General features: G+C 35.1%; 1 protein-coding gene across 1 annotated transcript in view; it reads right to left on the bottom strand.

The window, feature by feature from the left end:
- The window catches only part of LOC123673575, a 493,067-nt gene extending 471,356 nt beyond the window's left edge, over window positions 1-21,711 (bottom strand). The window contains exon 1 of the mRNA XM_045608159.1: window positions 21,509-21,711. The gene's annotated coding sequence lies outside the window, so the exon portion shown is untranslated. The remainder of the gene's footprint in view (window positions 1-21,508) is intronic.
- Between the last annotated feature and the right edge of the window lie 259 nt (window positions 21,712-21,970).

Below are 21,970 nucleotides of genomic sequence, written 5' to 3'. Positions count from 1 at the left end.
GAATATTCTCGAAGGACCTGATACACAGATGTGACACATCTGGTACAACCGTCTTGTCTTCGATCTTTCCTAACCCCAGTAAGTATCTTAAGATTTACAATTGACATGACACATCTTCGACATCTCGAAGAATTGACACTTCCTTTCTATGTTATATACAAAAAGCAATTCGTTCCCTGTAAATTCATTGAAACTGTCATGCCCTCGACACTCGAAGAAACTAATAGGTCTCCAAGCAACCTGTTGACCATCTCAGTTATTTACAGGGAACAATAACTGGGTCCTACATTGATAAGACTACAGAAATATTCGAATATTACGTATTGTCATTACACCTTGTTAAAAGTATGTCAAGTGCTTCCTGCAATCTACTACGATCCGCAAAATATAATATTGTTCCATAAAATTCAAATTATCTCCGAATAACAAAAAAGAAATATCTACCTCACACAAGCAGGAGAAAGAACAGACGACCCAAATTCGAACCCTGTGGATCCCCGATGTAGTGCAAAACTCAAATGAGTGACATCTTTCAACATGCACATAAAAGCATCTATTGTGCAAATATGATGCAATTAAAGTAAGCTTTTCAGCTCCAAAACCGAGCTCAAAATTCAGTGTTGATCAGTATTTTATGATTTACCCTGTCAAATGCCTTTTGGAAGTTAGACGAGCACTATCGTCTATCAACTCAATCTGTATATTTCAAAAAGACAACAAGCCCAATATTGTTTTTTGTCGATCAGCGTTATCATTCGCATCTCTCATTCATAAAGTTTAAAGCAACCAATCGCCTGTTCAACATTCGGTTTACGCAAAGGCAATCAATGCAGAAACACCACTGATGCACGCGGCCCGTTTCACATTGATTGCACCTCTGATTCCTCTAATTCCTCCGGCTCGCAGGAACACAATCGATGAGAATTTTCCAGGTCCGAGGCGCTTTTTTATTGCTACGGTAAATATTCGCCAGTATATATCGGTTAATCGGATTCCATTTCGATTTCATTCTTCAAAATTTCCAGCGCGCTCCGTTGATTCGGTAAAATTCAATCTCTTTTCGTCGGTTGTTGATTCCGAATTGCCGATTCTGGGGGCGATTGATGAAGTTCTAACTAGAAATTGTCGTTTATAGCTTTTTCTGGTCGGGTGGATAGTTGGGATGAAATATTATCGGCAGAGGATGATGGGAAGGGGAACGGCGGGGGGTGTATCGGTATCGTCCAGAACCGTTCTAATTTTCGACGCTGAGGGTTTCTGATAAGTACGCTTGAGTTATGACGTATTGGCGGCGATGGGAGTTACGCGAGAAGTGGAAAAATATTTGAGGCGTATTTTGTTTGTTTTTTTTTTTGATTCGGAGGAGAGGATTTCCTTGAGTTTGTTGGTTCAGAATATGCACTATTTAATCTGCATTTGTGTTTAAAATTCATTCTTATTCACAATGAGAAATATTTATATGTTTTTCGCAAATACAGAGATTCACGGCTTGACTTGATATTCTAACTGCTTGACTTGTCTCGATTTGAAATTATGTATAGTCACGTAGTAGTTTTTCGATGTCAAGCCAAGTATTTCTTTATCAAGTACATTCTATCAAGCCACTTGACTTTTAGCAATTTTAATCTGTAGTGTGCCCATCAAAGAAAAATGATGAAATGAGAAGGAACACTTTCATTTATAAAACTTATTTCACATTAAAATATCAATTATTTAGAAATGAAAACAGAAATGAAATCACTAAACACTACTTGATTCAATCATTTTTCATCCAGGATTCAGAAACACGAGGCGTCTTATGGATTTTTCGCCTAATCTATTGCGGGTTTATGTAACAGTCAGAGTAGCTGTGGAAAATTGTCTTTAACAGGAGCTGAAGAAGCTGGTGTTGATAAAAAAATCTTTGACCATTTTAGCCAAGTTTGGAAAAGCTTTTCGTTCGTTTTCCACCATTCTAAAATATATTTAGAACTATCAGCACGTGGTACAGGTAGGAATTTTACTATTTAATAATACCAAGTCATTTAATTCGCTCGATTCACAGGTATTTCCTGAATGAACTTAGGAGATTGATGTCAAACTCGCCTATTTATCCTATGACGATGATTAATTAGTGTAGGTGCGCATGAGCTTGCAGAAATATATCCCGTGCGACACGTGCGTATCAAGCTCAAGTAATAACAAGTACCTTGATATCAATTCAAGCAATAAATATCTCAAATTAGTCAAGTTCAAGTATGTAATTTGTTACGAGCTTAATTTTCAAGTTAAGTAGGTAGTTGGTTAAAATATCAAGCTACTTGATTGAATTCCTAGTCAAATTTGACACTTTGGAAGAGAGAGTCTTATTTATATACCTACTAGAGAGACCAAAAGTGATGTCGGTGTCTGAGGGACAATTTTTTATGAGAAACTAATTGGCAAAAACCGCAACTCCACCCTTAGATACATAGTCAACGGCTGTACAGTGCATCCCATTTTGGGTGAGACAGCCAGGTTTCTCGCTTGTTATTTAAGATAGAGCCTTGCGGTTTTCACGTTCCTGTCCTACTTTTTCGTGAAACTCAAGTTGGTCTTATCAGATTCTGTATAACTGTTTCCGTTCAAAAGATACAGGGTGATTTTGGAAATTGATACTTTTCGGAACCCTTCTTTATCTCCGAAATTATAAGAAATAATGCTGAGCTGAAAACTACGTCTGAATCAGAATTCTGCGTAGAATCTAGTGGCGTACTCAATTTTTTTTTTCGGGGTATGGTTTTGAAGATTCAACACAAACCTATATTTTTTTTAATGGAACACCCTATATATCATTACTTCGTTGAATTCGTTATTTTTCTCCCTTCAAAATGATATATGATACTATGTAGGTAGGATGTTCAGAAATATTAAAAAAAAACTAAAACGTCAAATAATGATGATTTTTTTGTAAATGGGCCATGAATTTTCTATGTTTCAATAAGAGGATTATTACTTTCGATTTTTAAAAGTAGTAGGTCATTGATGACACAAACATCCTTGTTGTTATTATGGCTACTATGCATTTGGGAGCATTGTTTTATCAAGTAGGCATTGGAGGGAAAAAACCAATCTGATCTAGCTGTCATCGCTATAAATTATTGTTATTATTATTGATTCTTCTTTGCTATGGGAAATCCATTGCCCATCAACAAAAAATCATCATTATTTGATGTTTTAGTGTTTTTTTAACATTTCTGAACATCCTACCTACATAGTGTCATATATCATTTTGAAGGGAAAAAAATAACGAATTCAACGAAGTAATAATACACATAGAGTTCCATTTAAAAAAACATAAGTTTGTGTTGAATCTTCTAAACCATACCCCGAAAAAAAATAATGAGTACGCCACTGGATTCTACGCAGAATTCTGATTCAGAAGTAGTTTTTACCTCAGCATTATTTCTAATAACTTCGGAGATAAAGAAGGGGTCCGAAAAGTATCAATTTCCAAAATCACCCTGTATCTTTTGAACGAAAACAGTTATGCACAATCTGATTAGACCAACTTGAGTTTCACGAAAAAGTAGGACAGGAACGTGAAAACCCCAAGGCTCTATCTTAAATAACAAGCGAGAAACCTGGCTGTCTCACCCAAAATGGGATGCACTGTACATTTTTTCGTGGTTAATTCCTTGTAGCCTAGACTTTATTCATTCAAGCTTACCCAAGAACGGAGTTGTAGCTTACATATTTCAATAATTGTTCAATAAGTTGATCAGTTTGTTGTGATGAGATGGGATTTGTCTTCAACCTGACACCTCAATGTTGAGCGAAATTTTACATTATATTACATCTCTATCGGATATTTGAACTTTTGAATAAGTTTGGGTTAGGTAGATTCAAGGGCTTTGCTCTCCTCATTGCAGTTTAATGTTCCTCGTTTCACTTCTAGATCACACACAACATTTCATATTGATGTACCTAATTCATATCATCACTTTTTCTGTACTTTAACAACAATGTGCAGAAGTTATAATAATCTAAGAAATGTTGACATATTTTTTCTTTCATTATCTCAATTCAGGAGATCATTGAACCGCACTTAGAGGAACTAACCGACATAGATGATTCATTGTAACTATATGTATGTTCTTTTGTTTTTATGATTCTATAAAGACTGCATGTTTCCTTATTTTTAATCTGCTTTATCAATGGTGATGAACTATTGTGATTTGTTTTTGTATTATTGCATACACCTGTAATTGGGCGTCGGCCTGTTGGATGTTTTTATGAATAAATAAATAAAATAAATTCAATAAATATTTCGCTGTGACTCTATCTTGATACGCACGCTAATACAGTCTACCTACATTGTTCGTACAGTTCCACTGATTTTTTGAACGTGATAATAGTACCTATGTGTATCAAAAATGACAGAATCAGCCAATAAATTACCACAAAACATAATTTCTCAATTCAAATACAGTTAAAATGTTTCTCTACGATTGTCAGCAAATATTGATTTTGCAGACACTTATCAATCAGCAAAGTATTACTTTTCCTGCCTAGGCAACACAATGATTATTGTCAATGGAAATAAAGCATTCGACATTTTCTGACAATCAATATTTTTTGCCACCTTCCTTATTTCTAGCGGAGTAAGTCGTTATCACTGGCCATAATATGAATGTAGTATTGTTCCCTGTAAATAATTGAGATGGCCAACAGGATGCTTGGAGACCTATTAGTTTCTTCAAGTGTCGAGAGCATGACAGTTTCAATGAATTTACAGGGAACGAATTGTTATTGTACATATAATGTAAAAAGGATGTGTAATTCTTCGATGTGTCGAAGATATGTCATGGAGTTGTAAATCTTGAAGAGATTAACTGGGGGGTTGGGAAAGTTCGAGAACAAGACGGTTGTACCAGATGTGTTACATCTGTGTATCAGGTACTTGTCCTTCGAGAATATTCGATTTCCAGGAATCCACGAAGATCTTTGTGGGCGGTACGGCAAAATTCTTATTGGACTAGGGGATGGTACTTTCCCAAAGGGTGTGGTCAAGCCGGAAGAAGTTCGATATGCGAGACAGAGTACAGTTCAAGTTGCGGTCAGGGGACGAAGCAAGTTCCAGCGGGTGGACAGTTCAAGTTAAGTCGAAGACGAGTAAAGTTCGGTCGGTCAACTTAAGACGTACGACGTAAAGACGGTTCGCGGACTAGAGACAAGTTAGAGACGAGACGACCGAAAACTTAAAGTACGACGAAGATGTTTCGAGTAATTAACATTCGAGTTGAAGACGAAATTCAGTACCGTAGTGAGAAACTTGTAATTAAGACGTAATTAGGATCTTCTCAATACTGAGTTTGTACTGTATGAGTGTTGCTTTGTGAATAGATGTAAATAATTCAAAAGATTTTGATTATTACAAACCCGAACAAAGTCACGAAGAAGAAGACTAAAGGCCAGGTGATCGAATTATACCTCTAGACGATCGATTAACCAAGCCTTCATGAATACATCCGATATTTTTTCAAAAAACTGTCCAATAAGTCGTCAAACTATAATCATCATGGACATTTCCATAGCATACAACCATTCCAACAATTTCAATGTCTATCTAATTCCATTTTGATTTATCACTACAGGAAAAATAAAAAGATTGTGGGTATTGTATTAATTTGCAAATTCAATATCCTACATTTATCATGAACAATCGAAGGAAAAATTATTATGTTCCACTCGGCAGCAAAGTAGATTGACTGCTTCAGTTGAATTCCTGGCCTCGCTACGCTTGGCTATGAACTTTCATACGCGTCAGTCAATCTACTACTTTGCTGCCTAGTAAAGCAAATATCTATTTTCAAATCAACATGTCATTGTTATAAAAAAACATGCATCAATCAGTCTGAAACACATATTACTCTGTTGAACAACCTTCACATCTTTGGAGAATAAAGCATGATAATCGTAGATCAAACGAATCTAACTTTTTCATCACACGTCAATCCCAAAATACTAGATGGAAAATGATGATGAAAAATTAATGAAACACATAACATCAACGTTAAATCGTTTCTGTGAAAACTTGACTAACTAAAATTGCACTCCTTAACATTAATAGACCAAAGAGAAGCTCCGTGAACATTCCTCCCCTCATCCATATTTCTTTCGAGCTGCAGCATACAACCATTCCAACAATTTCAATTTCTATCCAATTCCATTTTAATTTATCACTACAGGATAAATAAAAAGATTGTGGGTATTGTATTAATTTGCAAATTCAATATCCTACATATATCATAAACAATCGAAGGCAAAATTATTATGTTCAACTCGGCAGCAAAGTAGATTGACTGTCTTAGTTGAATTCCTGGCCTCGCTACGCTTGGCTATGAACTATCATACGCGTCAGCCAATCTACTACTTTGCTGCCTAGTAAAACAAATATCTATTTTCAAATCAACATGTCATTGTTATCACAAAAACACGCATCAATCCTTCTGAAACACATATTACTCTGTTGAACAACCTTCACATCTTTGAAGAATAGAGCATGATAATCGTAGATCAAACGAATTTAACTTTCATCACACGTCAATCCCAAAATGCTAGACGGAAAATGATGATGGAAAATTAATGAAACACATAATATCAACGTTATATCGTTTCTGTGAAAACTTTACTAACTAAAATTGCACTCCTAAACATTGATTGACCAAAGAGACGTTCCTCTCATCCTTATTTCTTTCGAGCTGCAGAATGCAACCATTAGAACAATTTCAATTTCTATCCAATTCCATTTTAATTTATCACTACATGAAAAATAAAAAGATTGTGGGTATTGTAGTAATTTGCAAATTCAATATCCCACATTTATCAAAAACAATAGAAGGAAAAATTATTATGTTCAACTCGGCAGCAAAGTAGATTGACTGCCTTAGTTGAATTCCTGGCCTCGCTACGCTTGGCTATGAACTATCATACGCGTCAGTCAATCTACTACTTTGCTGCCTAGTAAAACAAATATCAATTTTCAAATCAACATGTCATTGTTATCACAAAATCATGTATCAATCATTCTGAAGCACATATTACTCTGTTGAACAACCTTCACATCTTTGAAGAATAGAGCATGATAATCGTAGATCAAACGAATCTAACTTTTTCATCAAAAATACTAGATGAAAAATTAATGAAACACATAAAATCAACGTTATATCGTATCTGTGAAAACTTCACTAACTAAAATTGCACTCCTTAACATTAATAGACCAAAGAGACGCTACGTGAACATTCCTCCCCTCATCCACATTTCTTTCGAACTGCAGCATCCCCCGATCGAGAAAACATCTTGTGCAGAAGCATTCCGCCACTTCCTCGGATAATATACACTCGTAGAACAGGTCGAGACAGCCGCCGATACGTCGAAAATATTGTATCACCTCGAATACAATATATCAAACGAATTCCGGTTGATATAACGTTCGACAATGGGGTCGGGGAGCTTTGGTGCGATTTCGATTGTTCGTTGCGAGGCCCCGCAAAAGAATGTGATTTGATGGACTATTGGGACTGAATCGGTTGCGGAAATTCGAAATACTGGATCAATGATGAATACGCGACTAACTGTTGAGCTCCCGAAAGGCCGGAAATGGTGTAAATCAAGAGGATATTGTCTGATGGAATAGAGACAAACCAGCTGGGAAATCAGAGCTCTTCAATTTGTCATCAGAGTTTTTAGGGAATCGCAGAATCAATCTTTTAGTAGGCAAAGAGGCGAACCGTGGTATTTCGTGTTTATTTGTCCGAATCTAATGGATGGGGTCACTAACTGGAGCTCTGATTCTTGTCCACACAATTTTTATTTGCATTCAATACTTGTCGTCAATACTTGTCGCCAAAAAAACCTTCAGGAACTAAGAGAACGCTCCTTGAGAGTTTCTTCGTTGAGACAACGGTTTGCAACCGCTCGCCTCCTTCAAAATCAGTTGAAGCAAACTCATGGGGTGCAAATTAGCACTCAGACAATAAGAAATCGCATCAGAGAATATGATTTAAGGCCTCATGTCGCGGCAAGAGGCCCAGCCCTTACCCCAGCCCATCGAAGGGCGCGTTTGGATTTTGCGAGAGAGCATATCCATTGGGAAGAGGCTGATTGGGAAAGAGTTATCTTCACAGATGAGTCTAGATTCTGCCTCTACCATTGTGATCGACGTTCCCTTGTATACAGACGTCCACATGAAAAATATGCTCAGTGCAATTTCCTGAATACCACTGGTTTCGGGGGAGGATCGATTATGGTATGGAGTGGAATATCTTTGACTGCTCGCACAGACCTGGTGGTCGTTGATAATGGAGCTATGAATATTGATAGGTATATAAGGAACATTCTTTAAGAGCATGTAGTGCCATTTGCCCCATACATTGGCGAAAATTTCATTTTTATGGACGATAATACCAGACCCCATCGTGCGCGCATCGTTCAGGAGTACCTTGAAGAGGTTGAAGTCTCTCGAATGGAATGGCCAGCAAGAAGTCCAGATCGCAATACGATTGAGCAGGTTTTGGACAACCTCAATAGAAGGCTGAGAAGTTCAGAAAATCATCCAGCTACTCTTAATGACTTAGGAATCCAACTCAGAGAAATCTGGGAATGATTAGATCAGAACATTTTAAGATCACTCATTTTGAGTATGAACCGTCGTTGCCGAGCTGTAATTAACGCAAGGGGTGGAAATACCAAGTATTAAATCACTTATCAGCATTCCAGTATTTTGAAAATTGTTTATTTCTCTTCTTTCACATAAGATTCGGTGAAATCCTGAATTTTTCTTCCATTTAATGTGTCCAGTTTCGTTCAAAACCTTTCCGCGAGAACATAAAAAATAAGTTATAAAGTCAATGAAGAGTTAACTTTCATTAAAATTGAGATTTTCAGAATGTGCGTTAATTTTTTTGCGCAGTGTATTTGGAAACCGATGTTTACACATTCAACATAATATGGAAAATTCTTACGATTGTACATTCGAAACTAGTAAATGTTAAATGCCAAATGTTTTCAGCAAAACAAATGTTTATTATCCTAATTACATAGTTTTCGAAGTAATACTGAAACTTTGCATGACCTACAGTCCTTTGTATCTTGTAGTGTGTTACAATCTTCGATCGTACGCACTGGCGCATGTGAATGTGAAAATCAGAGAGTAGAGTACTTACGCATTATTCATCAGGGTCGAAGAAATCCAGGAATAAATTGAGATACCTACAGCGATAAAAACATAAGTTAAATAGACACATAGACCTACATTTTCTCTTATTCCATTTGATTTTTCTGCAATAGCAGGCACGTGAAGTATTATTGATATGAATTTATTGTAGGAGAAAACCTAGTGAAACGGCTAAAGAAAGAAACGATTAGCAAAAACGCTTTTTCAGCAGGGGCACCGAAAAATTCTTTGCTTCAAGTGCCAAAATGATTCATTCATAGTGAATACATTTGATGAGCGTATTATGGCATTGTTCTTTGGTAATCGATAACAATCTACGATAGCTTTTTTCTATAATTCGATTTGACTTTTCTGCAATAGAGCAGGCACGTGAAGTATTATTAATATGAATTTATTGTAGGAGAAAACCTAGTGAAACGGCTAAAGAAAGAAAAAATTAGCAAAAACGCTTTTTCAGCAGGGGCATCACCGAAAAATTATTTGCTTCAAGTGCCAAAATGATTCATTCAAAGTGAATACATTTGATAAGCGTATTGTTCTTTGGTAATCGACAACAATCTACGAGCTATAATGAAATCAAGAGAAAATATTTGACAGACCAAATGTTCACTATGAATCACTAAATTCCTCACATTCCTCATACCGTGAACTAGAACCATTGTATAAGATATAGAATAGATTATAATTGGTTGTCCTCTGAAATCATCGTAATATAAATAAATTGGTGTGAGTCACGAGGAACAGAACGCGCTGAAAATTGGCTTTCAGGTGCGGAAATACTGCCTCTGTTCGAGCCCAACTGCAGATAGGCCAATTACTTCGGAGTCCGGCATAGTTGGCAGACGGTATTCACAAATGTTCGACTCTTCAAACTGTCTAATTGGGATGTATCAGCGTTAACACCAAGAACTTTATAAGTCTGGAAACTGCCTTTTCAATATCGATTGAAAGGGAGGAAATAGAATGACCTGGATTATTTTCATCGTTATAAAACGTACCAATCAGACATCGACATGTTTCGAATAAATTATGTTTAGATAAAAGATCAAATCACAAGGCTCCTTCGATCGCGCTGAAATATTTATGATTCATATTAGTGTCGAGTCTACAGAACAAAGGAAACCTAGATCCCTTTTTGGATGCAAATGTACACCAAGGGAATAAAATGCATTATTTTTTCCGAAGTGCGCTCCAAAACTTAGAGCAAAAAAGCAATCCTGAAGAGTATATACTTTCTCCTGCAATACCCAGATATGCAGCTAAGAAGAAAGAAATACAGAACTAAATTTGATATTGGTAAAAACTTAAAAATGATAGCTGTTTTCCTGAGCTTTTTTTAATCATCATTATCAGCAGCAGCATCTCATAGCCCTCTTATGACTATTATTATTATTATTTGAACTGGGGTCGTTTTGGTTCGGTAAGCCTTCCGGGAACTGCGACCATGCAGATCTTTGGTTCACTACCCTACTCATTCATAGAAACCCAGGGAGGTCGTCAATGACGTTAATAAAATTGACAACCTCCTTAGGCGCCTTGGCCGTTACCTCTCTGGTATCCAGAACCGGCTTACACATGTGAATGGTTCTTAGGCCAGCCAGCTCCGGACACTTGCATATCAAGTGTTCGACTGTTTCTGCTTCCGATCCACAGAGCCTGCAAATCTCATCTGCTGACTTTCCCATACGGAACAAATGATGTTTGTACCGACAGTGTCCCGTCAGCAGTCCCACCATCACCCGAAGCTCGGCTCGCGACAGCTTCAGGAGCTTTTTGGCGTAGGTAGGTGAAATCTTCACGAATTTCTTTGCCTGAACAAGTCTAGGAGTGTTAGTCCAGTGGATTGTTCTGCTGTTCAACTCCCATAGCTGGACCGTAGCTTTATATTGGTCTTTTCCTAGCCCACAGAAAGGCTCAGGTCCAGCAGGTGTTAACCTTGATGCACTTTTTGTAAGCTCATCAGCTCTTTCATTTCCTTCAACCCCACAGTGCCCTGGTACCCATAGTAGAGCCACCTTATTTCCTCTGGCCAGTTGCTTTATGGTGTTACGGCACTCCCAAGTCAACAGAGACCCCTGACAACACGATTCCAGGGATCTCAGCGTGCTTTGGCTGTCCGTGGTGATGAAGGTATGAGCCCCCTTGAGGTTCATTTTGAGACACTCCTGGGCGCATACATAAACAACCATTATCTCGGTCTGTAGAATCGAGGGCTCACTTCCCAGGGCTTTAGAGATCCTCAGTTTAGGTCTATATATCCCAATGCCGGTGCCCTTCTCTGTTTTTGATCCATCTGTGAACCATATGGATGACTTTTTGTCCAGACGATTTACGAGACTTATTGCACTAGGATGGTCATTTATAACCGTTTCAAAGGGCGTTTCAAAATCCGATGGTTTCGCGAGGAGGTTTGAATCTAATTGATTCAGTGTCATTATATGTCCAACCCAGTTTCCAAAAAGGAGCTTTCCATTAAGGGAAATTCCTATTGCTTCGAGCAGGCTACATTTCCTCACATGTAGGTGTAAGGGAGGCAAGTCTAGTATGACCTCCAGCGCTGCCGTGGAAGCTGTGCTCATAGCTGCTGTGATACCAGTACACTTATGGACATATCTACCCATCGCAAAGAATTTAGAATTCTTCAGAAAGAGACTTGTAGAGGTGTGAAAGTATCCTCTTTCAAGCCATGCCAGGCATTGGAGTTCATCAGAACTCTGGAACTGAAGAACTAGTTGCAAACTATGACGACTGATGGTGAGAACTGATGTGATGGGAATAACAATAGACCATAAAGTCGCGGTGCAATGAAAATCTCCTCAAATTTAAATATGAAGTTAACAACTATTTTACATTTTACATATAAGCTTTTACTTTGCATTGTGAAGATTATGAGGACATAAAAACTTTTTGTTCATTGTTATTGTATTGTTCTTTTATCGTTATAGTTTTTTTTCGTCAACACAGAAAATTCTGTTAGTTTTTACCCATCAATTTAGAATACAATCAAGCCGTATGATTGATGGTTGTGATTTTTGTCAAATATTTTTATCATCAATTCAACATTAAAATAAATAACTCTTTTCAAATAATTTTAGATAACTCAATTTGAATATTTTTTGAACAGAATCAGGATCCGAATATTCTGAAAGATTTAACATTTAAATTCACAGATCTAGGGCCTTCGGATTATGATACTTCATTTTCCAAGACGTATGTCGAATTTTCAGTGGGAGAGAATTTGATATGTATTTCCTTGAAATATTTCAAAGGTGAATCATTCCAAATCAAAATCAATATTCTGTCTGAATGCCGTCCAGGGCTTTCCTAGTAAACCTTATCAGGAATTCTGAAGAAATTTGCTACAACACATATGGCGGTTGGTTGCATTGATCCAGCTGACCTTGAAAACGGATTCATGCATGTTGGAGGTGGAGAATTTATTCGAATGAATTCATGATATACTGATTTATCGATACATTCTTTACCAAAAACCTTGCTCTCAAAATTTTTGTATGAATTCTCGGAATCCAGCAATAATAGATTATCTATTTCGAAATTGAAACTTACAGTTTCTATGATATTCTTTATAATTTTGATAAGAGCGAATATATGGGAGACATGCTTAAATATAATGCCTACAGTGACAACAAGAAATTTTTCATTCGACTTTTGTCCGTAGTTTCATCCAACATGATTCATAATATATTAAAATTTCGCTTTCTCATTCTTCCGAAGTTTGAACTCGAATAATACACTCTTATTTTCGTAACTGTTTCGAAAGTGATGTGATTATTTTAGTTTGGGAATTAATACCTTGTTATTGTCACTAGAATGCCACGAGAGTTCTGGCTTAGTCACAGTAGCGTCCCTGATGACACGTTGCCAAATAGAAACCAGATGCGTATTTCTTCACAATGTTAAAATTTCCATTTCTCTTCCTGAAAATCTTCACGACCCTAAGAAAATGAATTTTATTATATCTAATGAGTCCTCGATTGAGGGTTCTTTATTAAGAATCAATAGTACCTACTAAATATTCCATTGTGAAGGCCGTAGCAATAAATTAAATATAGGGAGATATGGATTTTCTGAAGAATGTTGATGAATAATGTCTGATATTTAGTATACTGTAGCTTTCATTCGCCGCTTCTGATTGGTAAAAGTAATTCAAAACTAAATCATAATATTATTTGATGATGGAAGCCTACGATTTTCATTCCAGGTCAATGTATCACTCTTAGAGTGAATTGAAATTTATTCCATTGAAAATGAATCATAACAATTTCATGAATATTTAATTGATTTAATATAGGCAGATTTAATTCACAAAAAATTTCTTCGAAGCTTTGAAAGCAATTATAAAATCAGAAAATTATGAAATACATGTTTTGACTCAAAACCTTTTATGGAAAATATCTACATATATAGAAAATAAAATAGTGATGAATAAAAAGTCTTAGAAAAAATGTTTTTCAAACAACAATATATATTAATAAATAAAATAGTGATCTACTTGGCGCTTATTTGGATTATACCTAAGATTAAAAAACATTTAAAACGCAATGAATCACATTCCGATCTGAAAAAAAAGTTGAGTCCAAAACTATTCACAAAAAACGAGATAGATAATACAAGTAGATATTAAATAGAGTTGAGTATCACTTTTTGAAACTGTATGCATGAAAATTATACCGCCAGACCTAGTACAAAACATGGAATGTGAAACATTTTGAAAATAATAAATTTTAGGTACATGTCTAGACAAAAAATTAAGAAAAAAAAATTCAGGCCATGTCGTTTGAAAAAACGCACTTATTGGCATATTTTGAAGGTCATTCTTAAAAAAATTGCAACTACAACAAAGGAATAGTTATGAATGATATTTTACCACGAATTCAAAATTCTGAATGAACAAGTGAGAATGAATAAGCCTTCTGTAAGAGTATAATAAGTTAATTTCTCTCATGGGTTTTTTATAGAGATTAAGGAATACTGTCATTAATATCGTTCAGTGTTTTTTAATTGGAAAATGGTGTCAAAGAATTAGAACTGCTAGATTGAAATCACGCAAACCTTTATGGATTAATACCTTCCTTCAATCTAATGAAAGCGACAAGGAAATTTGGCGTTCGGAATGGACTTCTTCTAACGTCTTTCACAAAAGTCTTATCGTTGATCCTTCAGAAAAAGTTCTAGGTTTCAATCTTCCTAGGAAAATTTGGTGTATTTTAAATCGACTCAGGACTGGTCATGGTCGTTGTAATAGTACCCTCTTCAAATGGCATTCTATTGATAGCCCACTATGTGAGTGTGGTGTAGAAGAAACCATTGACCACTTGGTGAATAATTGTCCCATTCATAAATTTCATGGTGGTTTCCAAGCTATCCATTCTGTTTCAGATACTTTTTCAGAATGGGTCGCTAACTTCAAATCGATATAATGAAAACTAATATTTAGTACTCCTTTCTGTTTTTTTTTTGTTTTAGAGTCCAATTGGAAATTATAGAGTCGTCAACCCTTGATGCAAAGAGAGGATGAAGAAAATTTTGTTTTGGTTGAAGAGGAAGTCCTTCAATATATATTATGTCAGCTTATTCTGTAAACATTTACACAAACCACTCACTACATCGATACGGGGAGACAGAGTTTTTGCTGAGGTTTTTATCTGTTCTCTTGTATCATACGTTGAAATGTATGATGCCCCGTTACATTTCCTCTGCTAATACTGAGATTCATCGACACATATGCTTCATTGTTTGAAATTAATGATTTGCATTGCTCTTTTTCAAAAGAATATATATATTATAAAGGTTATATGAGTCTACCTGATGAAAACAATCTGATATAAATATCAAAATTATGACTTCATAAGGCCAAATCTTCACAATTTTTGTTTTCAGATAATTCATTTTTCATTTGGTTGGTGTCAATATTGTGTTAAATGATATTGTATTTTTCACAAAAAATATATATCAAAATGATATATCGAATAGTGAAGATTTTGGAATATTACAAATTTGGAAAAAAATAATAAACCGAAAAAAAATAATAAATCAAAAAAAAATAAGAAAGCACTGAAGTGAAGTGAGAAACTTTTGGGTGTATGTTCGGTCACGCAACTTCAACTGTATATGCGGTTTCCAATAGAGCGCATGACATGACTGACGAGCGTTTGAAAGCAACTGACACCAACAGTGCTTTACTGATTTGTATTCTCTAGGATAACTTATGATGCAGAAAAATATCTGTGATGATATATGACATTGTGTTTATGGTTTAAACAAATCTCGTTTAGTTTATAAGAAATATTCAATCCAATGTACAAAAGGTAGGTAATGCATAACAATACTTGAAGTAAAAAAAGGTATCGAAAAACTACTGACTTATGTCTCGTATCTTAATGCTTAATTTCTCTTCACACGATATGTAATAGACAACACATTGAGTGAGATGTTTTACAACTACTCTATGATTTGTGAAGAAAAATAGAAGGCAAACACTCTGAAAACGGTTATTTCCCTAAGGGAGTATTCGATTCCGTTCGACAGTTGAAGCACCAGACTAATATCGATATGTCAGGTGTTTAAATTGAACTTTATCACGCGACATCGAAGAATCGAAATTACCTTCATATTTTTTCAATGAACCATGGGGGGGATACAACTTGAACTCAAAGCCACAGGAGTTCATCGATTATGTTGAAGTTCTGTTCGGACAGAGCTTCCTGTACCGTTGAAGAGAACTTGTTATGGTTTCCTGGGAGTTTGAGGTTATACATAGAAGAAAAACCATGTGAAAGTAAAGATTCTTATATGTATAGGTATGTGTTCGTATTTTGGTAAGTTTTTATTCAACTGAAGAATCTGGTACTTTTCAGTTCTACGACTTAATCATAGATCATGAGGAAACTGATATATTACAATCTCAGATTTATTATGTAACGCAGAAAATTATTTGTGGCCTTGGAGATTATACCACAATGTTTCTACGTGACTAAAGAGCATATTTTCCTGCAAAAACTTCAGTCAATGAATTCACTGGTACATTGAAATAAATAATACGCTGAGTAGAGAAAAAATTTTCAAATACATGGATGAATAATAGGGTATTCAGAACGGCTGGGAATTTAAGTTACATACCTAACACTAGTTCAGAATTCTTCATTGCATTTCCACAAATATCAATGCGAATGTAACTAAATAATATTGAGCATATACCGCAGGCTATAAAAATATCAACGTATTCATTCCTTGGGTGATTGGCTCACATGAAACAATTGTCGTAACTATAAGTTTTTCCTGAAAATTTTCATTTGGAGGGGACATCTTGTGATCGCGAAAAAGTGGGTGTGCAATATTCTCATTCAGCGAGATCTCAGCCTCAGTTTTGAACGGCAATAGATGTCGGATGATATAGTGTGTTTTTTTTTCGAGGTATATAACTTTAAGTTGGCATTACTGTTCAAGATGGCGACCGCTTTAACAGTTGTCAAGTGATTTATTCTCAGTTTGGTTTGGCAATTCATCATGAATAGACTCACGCCTGAACAACGCTTGCAAATGGTGCAATTTTATTTCTAAAATAATGGTTTTGTGCGGAATACGTATCGCACACTACGTCCATTTTATTTTGTTTAGCGATGAAGCGCACTTCTGGTTGAATGGTATGTCGAAACACCGTTACATCCAGAAGAACTGACTGTTTGGTGCGCTTTATGGGCTGGTGGAATCATTGGTCCGTACTTCTTCAAAAACGATGATGGCCAGAACGTTACAGTCAATGGTGATCGGTAAAGAGCCATGATTACTAACTTTTTCATTCCTGAATTAAACAACCATGATGTCCAGGAGCTGTGATTCCAACAAGATGACGCAACATGTCACACAGCTCGTGCCACAATCGATTTATTGAAAGACACGTTTGGTAACCGCCTAATTTTCACGTTTTGGACCTCTGAATTTGCGTCCAAGATCTTGTGATTTAACACCGCTAGACTACTTTCTGTGGGGCTATGTTAAGTCATTGGTCTATGCGGATAAGCCACAAACCCTTGACCATTTGGAAGACAACATTCGCTGTGTTATTGCCGATGTACGGCCACAAATGTTGGAAAAGGGTAATCGAAAATTGGACGTCTGGATTGGACTACATACGAGCCAGCCGTGGCAATCATATGCCAGAAATCATATTCAAAATGTAATGCCACAAGATTATCTTGCGGATAAGTAAAATTCATGTCAATCGAATAATCCATTGTTGTTTTATTGCAATTTAAAGTTCTATAGCTCTAAAAAAAACACCCTTTACATATATGTACTTGTGAAGATTTGCAAATTCTTTTCATGAATATGCAAAAGAAATTCATTATGCCATTCGGCCGGTATTTTTTATTGAATGCTATAATATTCATTATTCATCGTATCTCTCTAACGAAGTTTTTCTGTAGTGTATAAAAAAAATTGGTCAAATAAACAGTGAATCTTTCTGATGAGATTATCCGAATGATAATTCAGAAAATCATGTTCTGGTGCTACATACATATTGTGATGAAGCACCATCGTGTTTGTAAAATATATTTTTCATCATCAGTTTCTAGAACAGGTGTTTTAGGAGATTAAAATAAGATTTTCATGAGGTTAATTCGAAGATTGTCGTGTGTAGAGATTACAGATTATTTCAACCACGATCTTATGGTCTATTGTGCCCAACGTCGTGTTTAAGACAATATTTATTCATTAATTTATTCAGTTCGTCTAGACTTTATTATATGAAAATTTTACAAGACGATTAATTATTTTTCTCCGTGTTTTTTTGGTTAATTCTTTCGTGCTTGTTAATTTTAGAAACAGGCACGTTATTTGTTCAGGTGAATATATATTCGAATATTCATAGCAGATTGACTGCTTTGGCTGAATAAACTATCAGCCGCAGCAGTCAATCTACTACTTTGCTGCCTAGTGAAACAAATAACTATTCTGTCAACTCAATATAATTTCCAGATTGAAACGATAAGTCAGTAAATTTATAATTTATATATAATTTTTTTTTTATGTGAAACATTCAAAGGATGAATATATAACATATACACATAATTTTTCACATATGAAAAATGCGTTATCTACACTAATTGTGTGGTATGTTTCATCGAGTTCTGAATTTTGTTTCTTTGTTGTGTTGAAATATAAAAAAACATACTATATCAATAATGATGATAGGACATGTTGGAATGAAAATCCTCGTTGTTCGTTTTATCGATATAATTTCCATTCTACGCCCCAAAGCTTTGACTATATAAGTTTGTCGAAACGTTCAATCAATTGTTCATTAGTGTGGAGGGTAATAATGATAAGATCTGAACTTCATTCGAAAAATGAATTCATAGGTAAATGAATTATTAAAACATCTATATAATGCCCCTTCAGATTGACCCTAATAACATGGTAAGATATTAGGAATTTTTGGATCATTATTTCAATCTGAAATTCCATAGGTGCAGTTTCTGGAAATGTAGGTATCAATATCTGATAATGACAGATGGAACATGGAAAGGTATTTTTTGATGGACTGGCCTTCGTTCGATTCAGAATATTAGGATCAATTATGATCAACTCAGGTATAACTGATCTATTATTAATATCTACTTCTGTCAATATCCATTATTCTACAAGTATAGAAACTTCGTTACAAAATATTTCGTTATATTGTAAGATTGTTTTTACATAGTAATATTTTGTCGCATGAAGAGATAGACAAAGTTATAAAACATTTATTAAAGGATCAACAATTCGAATTATTTAACACTCCAGACTAGCAATCATCGTTCGATATGGCATACCTATATTATATTTTGGTTTTTATTGTTTCTTGGTAAATTTTTTTAAAAAGAAATAAGAATATTAATAATGAGTAGGTATATGGATGGATACATCTCATTGATATAATTCATGCTTGAGCTTACAATTAAGCCTTTACTTGACGAATTTTATGTAAATTTGATAGACTGATCAATAAGGAAGTGAGGGAAAGCTGAAAATTTCGAATGGAAATACATTATGTACGTGAGTATTCATATAGAAACCTATTACTTTTCAGTCAAGATGAAAAATTATACAAAGTACAGAAAGAATTATCCTGTAATTATTTGACAGCAGCATTATTCTCAATCTTATATTCGTTGCCAAGTAAATAACATAGCAGAATTCCACTGAAGATTGAGAATTTCAGTGACGAAACGTTATTGAAGGGGTTTATACCACGTGACATTCTGGTGAACCGCCAAAGTTTTAGTACACTATCAATGTTTTTGAAATCCCAACACTTTTCTGGATGACTGAAGCAATCTTAGAATTTTCTCTTATTTACCGGCATTTTCTACCACATAAAAGACTTAAAATACGATTTTACTACTTTTTGTATGATATTTGAATGTGTAAAAAGTAAAAAAAAATGTTTGTTCGGAAAGTTATATCTTGTATCTATGTATTCATTCTGCAATAAAAACGTCACCTATTTTTTTTTCCATTCCATAAAAATTAATAACTGAGGACTTCTCGCAATCATTTCATAGAATTGGTGCGAAATTATTTCTATTAATAAAACAGAGAACTCAATATAAAGAGCATAACATTTGTCCAATTCTAATCTAATGAATATACTGCTTGATATCTTATCGACTGTTGTAGCAGAACTGATGAGAATATCACGTGTTACTTATCACTTGAATCATCGTCTAATTTCTAATGGCTAGTTACGTTAGATTAAATGTATTCCAGTGAAATATGAATAAAAAAAAAATAAAACAAAACAAGAGTATAGACAATTAGTGATACGAATTAAAATGAAGTAGCTACGTGCTAATGTTAGAAGTATTGGCATTTGCTGCAAAGCAGATACATCAAAAAGGTACTGCATTTCGAATTAGATAATTGAAAATTTTCCAGAAGCTATTATATCAGGTAGCACTCTCGTGAAAAAACTGCAGTATTTAATACACTTTGAAGTACCGATTAATCAGGCAGATACTTCGATTCAAAGAGAAATTTGTAGTAGTAACTTGACGTATTCGAAATTATACAGTGAATTACTGGATTCTCATTTCCGTTAAATAGATCAAAAAATTTTGTTGCCACACATTCGATTATCTTATTTTCTGTTTTTTCTAGAAGAAATACCATTTGACAGTATGAACTTTCAATAAATATCCTTATTGAAAAGAAATGAAACAATATATTCACTCATTCATGACAAAAATGACTCTGTATTTCACACTCGTACTTTGCAATTAGGTGAATGCATCGTTCTGCTGTCTTTCACATCAGTATTGGTACATTAAAAATTTTCGAAGAAACTGTACAGAAAAATTTCAAGAAAAAAATTATCTATACCAAGATTTTCTTTGAATGACAAGCTCGAAAAACAAGAGAGTTATATTTGATTTTTTATCATTTTACCTTATTGTTGACTATTGTTTCGATTTCACCCAGAGTTAATATTGTCATTCAACGTATCTTTTTATTGTTTGTCGAAATTATATTTTTTTAAATCATAACTTCAAGCATCTGTGTAGTATAACTTCATTCAATTGAGAAAGGCATTTGCTGTATTTTGGAAGAAATGACTTTTGTATGTATGCAAAATAAGTTAGTTATGTCAAGCACCTGATGTTGCATGTTATATAGATCCTTGTTTAAGAGATGAACGTGAACGTTTTCGAAGTAGTTCTTTCACAATCTTGCTGTTTTTCAATTTCCTAATTAATTCAGTTTGGTTTACAGTGAAGATGAAATACATAAATAAACAATGTACTTATATTCAATTCAGAATCAGAAAGATTAGTAAATCTGTAAAATCCACATACAAAAATAGTTTTTTCTGTATTTAAACTTGCTGGATATTTTGGTGAATTTGTATCTTTTTATGTAAAGTTATTTTTGTAACATTCTGGGGAATAAACTGCAAAGATGTTTCCAGTGAAGATGAAATATATACATAAATAAAAAACGTACTTATATTCAATTCAGAATCTGAAAAATTGATACATCTGTAGAATCCACATACAAAAATAGTTTTTTTCTGTATTGAAACTAGCTAGAAATTGTGATGAATTTCTATCTTTTTATGTAACGTTATTTTTTAACATTCTGGGAAATAAACTAAAAGATGTTATATCAGATCTGGGATAGCTGTATTTTAACAATGCAAGTATCCAAAAGTGGATTTCTTCATCGCCGTCTTTTCAACCCTTGACAATCATGTTAAATGTCCACGCTGCAGTACAGAAACAACCCCTAAATGAACTCTCGAAACTGACCTTTTCTCAAGCAATCTCCCGTTCACCTCACAAAGTCCGATCCTCGAACTGGATTAGTCACAAAAAACCAAGAAAATCCAACTGTCGAAAGTCACGAAACAACAAGTTTACGCCGATAAATCGCGATGTACACGCGCGTGTTCGGGGGCGATTGTGCACCAGTGGCCGCGTCGTCGGGTTTCGAAGGGAAACTGAGGGAAATTCGCGTCGCGACGTTACTATAAACTTTGGCGCATCGGGACGCCGTCGAGGGTCGGGCGGCGTCGGTCTGTTCCGTGATACGACGGCACTTCATCAGGTGATTGAGGAACTGTTGAATTCCGTGCCTTTTTGCGTATGTGGAAAGCTTGGGGGATGGCCGGTATAGGGGTGGGAAGGATACGAAGGCCGTTGCTGATGCCGATCTTTATGCGTTTTACTACAAGGAATTGGATGGACTTGAGGTATTGTCTTACAGAAACA

Source organism: Harmonia axyridis, chromosome 2, assembly GCF_914767665.1.
Source record: "Harmonia axyridis chromosome 2, icHarAxyr1.1, whole genome shotgun sequence".
Lineage (NCBI taxonomy): Eukaryota > Metazoa > Arthropoda > Insecta > Coleoptera > Coccinellidae > Harmonia > Harmonia axyridis.
Note: the sequence above shows the minus strand (reverse complement) of the source record. Positions and strands in the feature narration are given on the sequence as shown.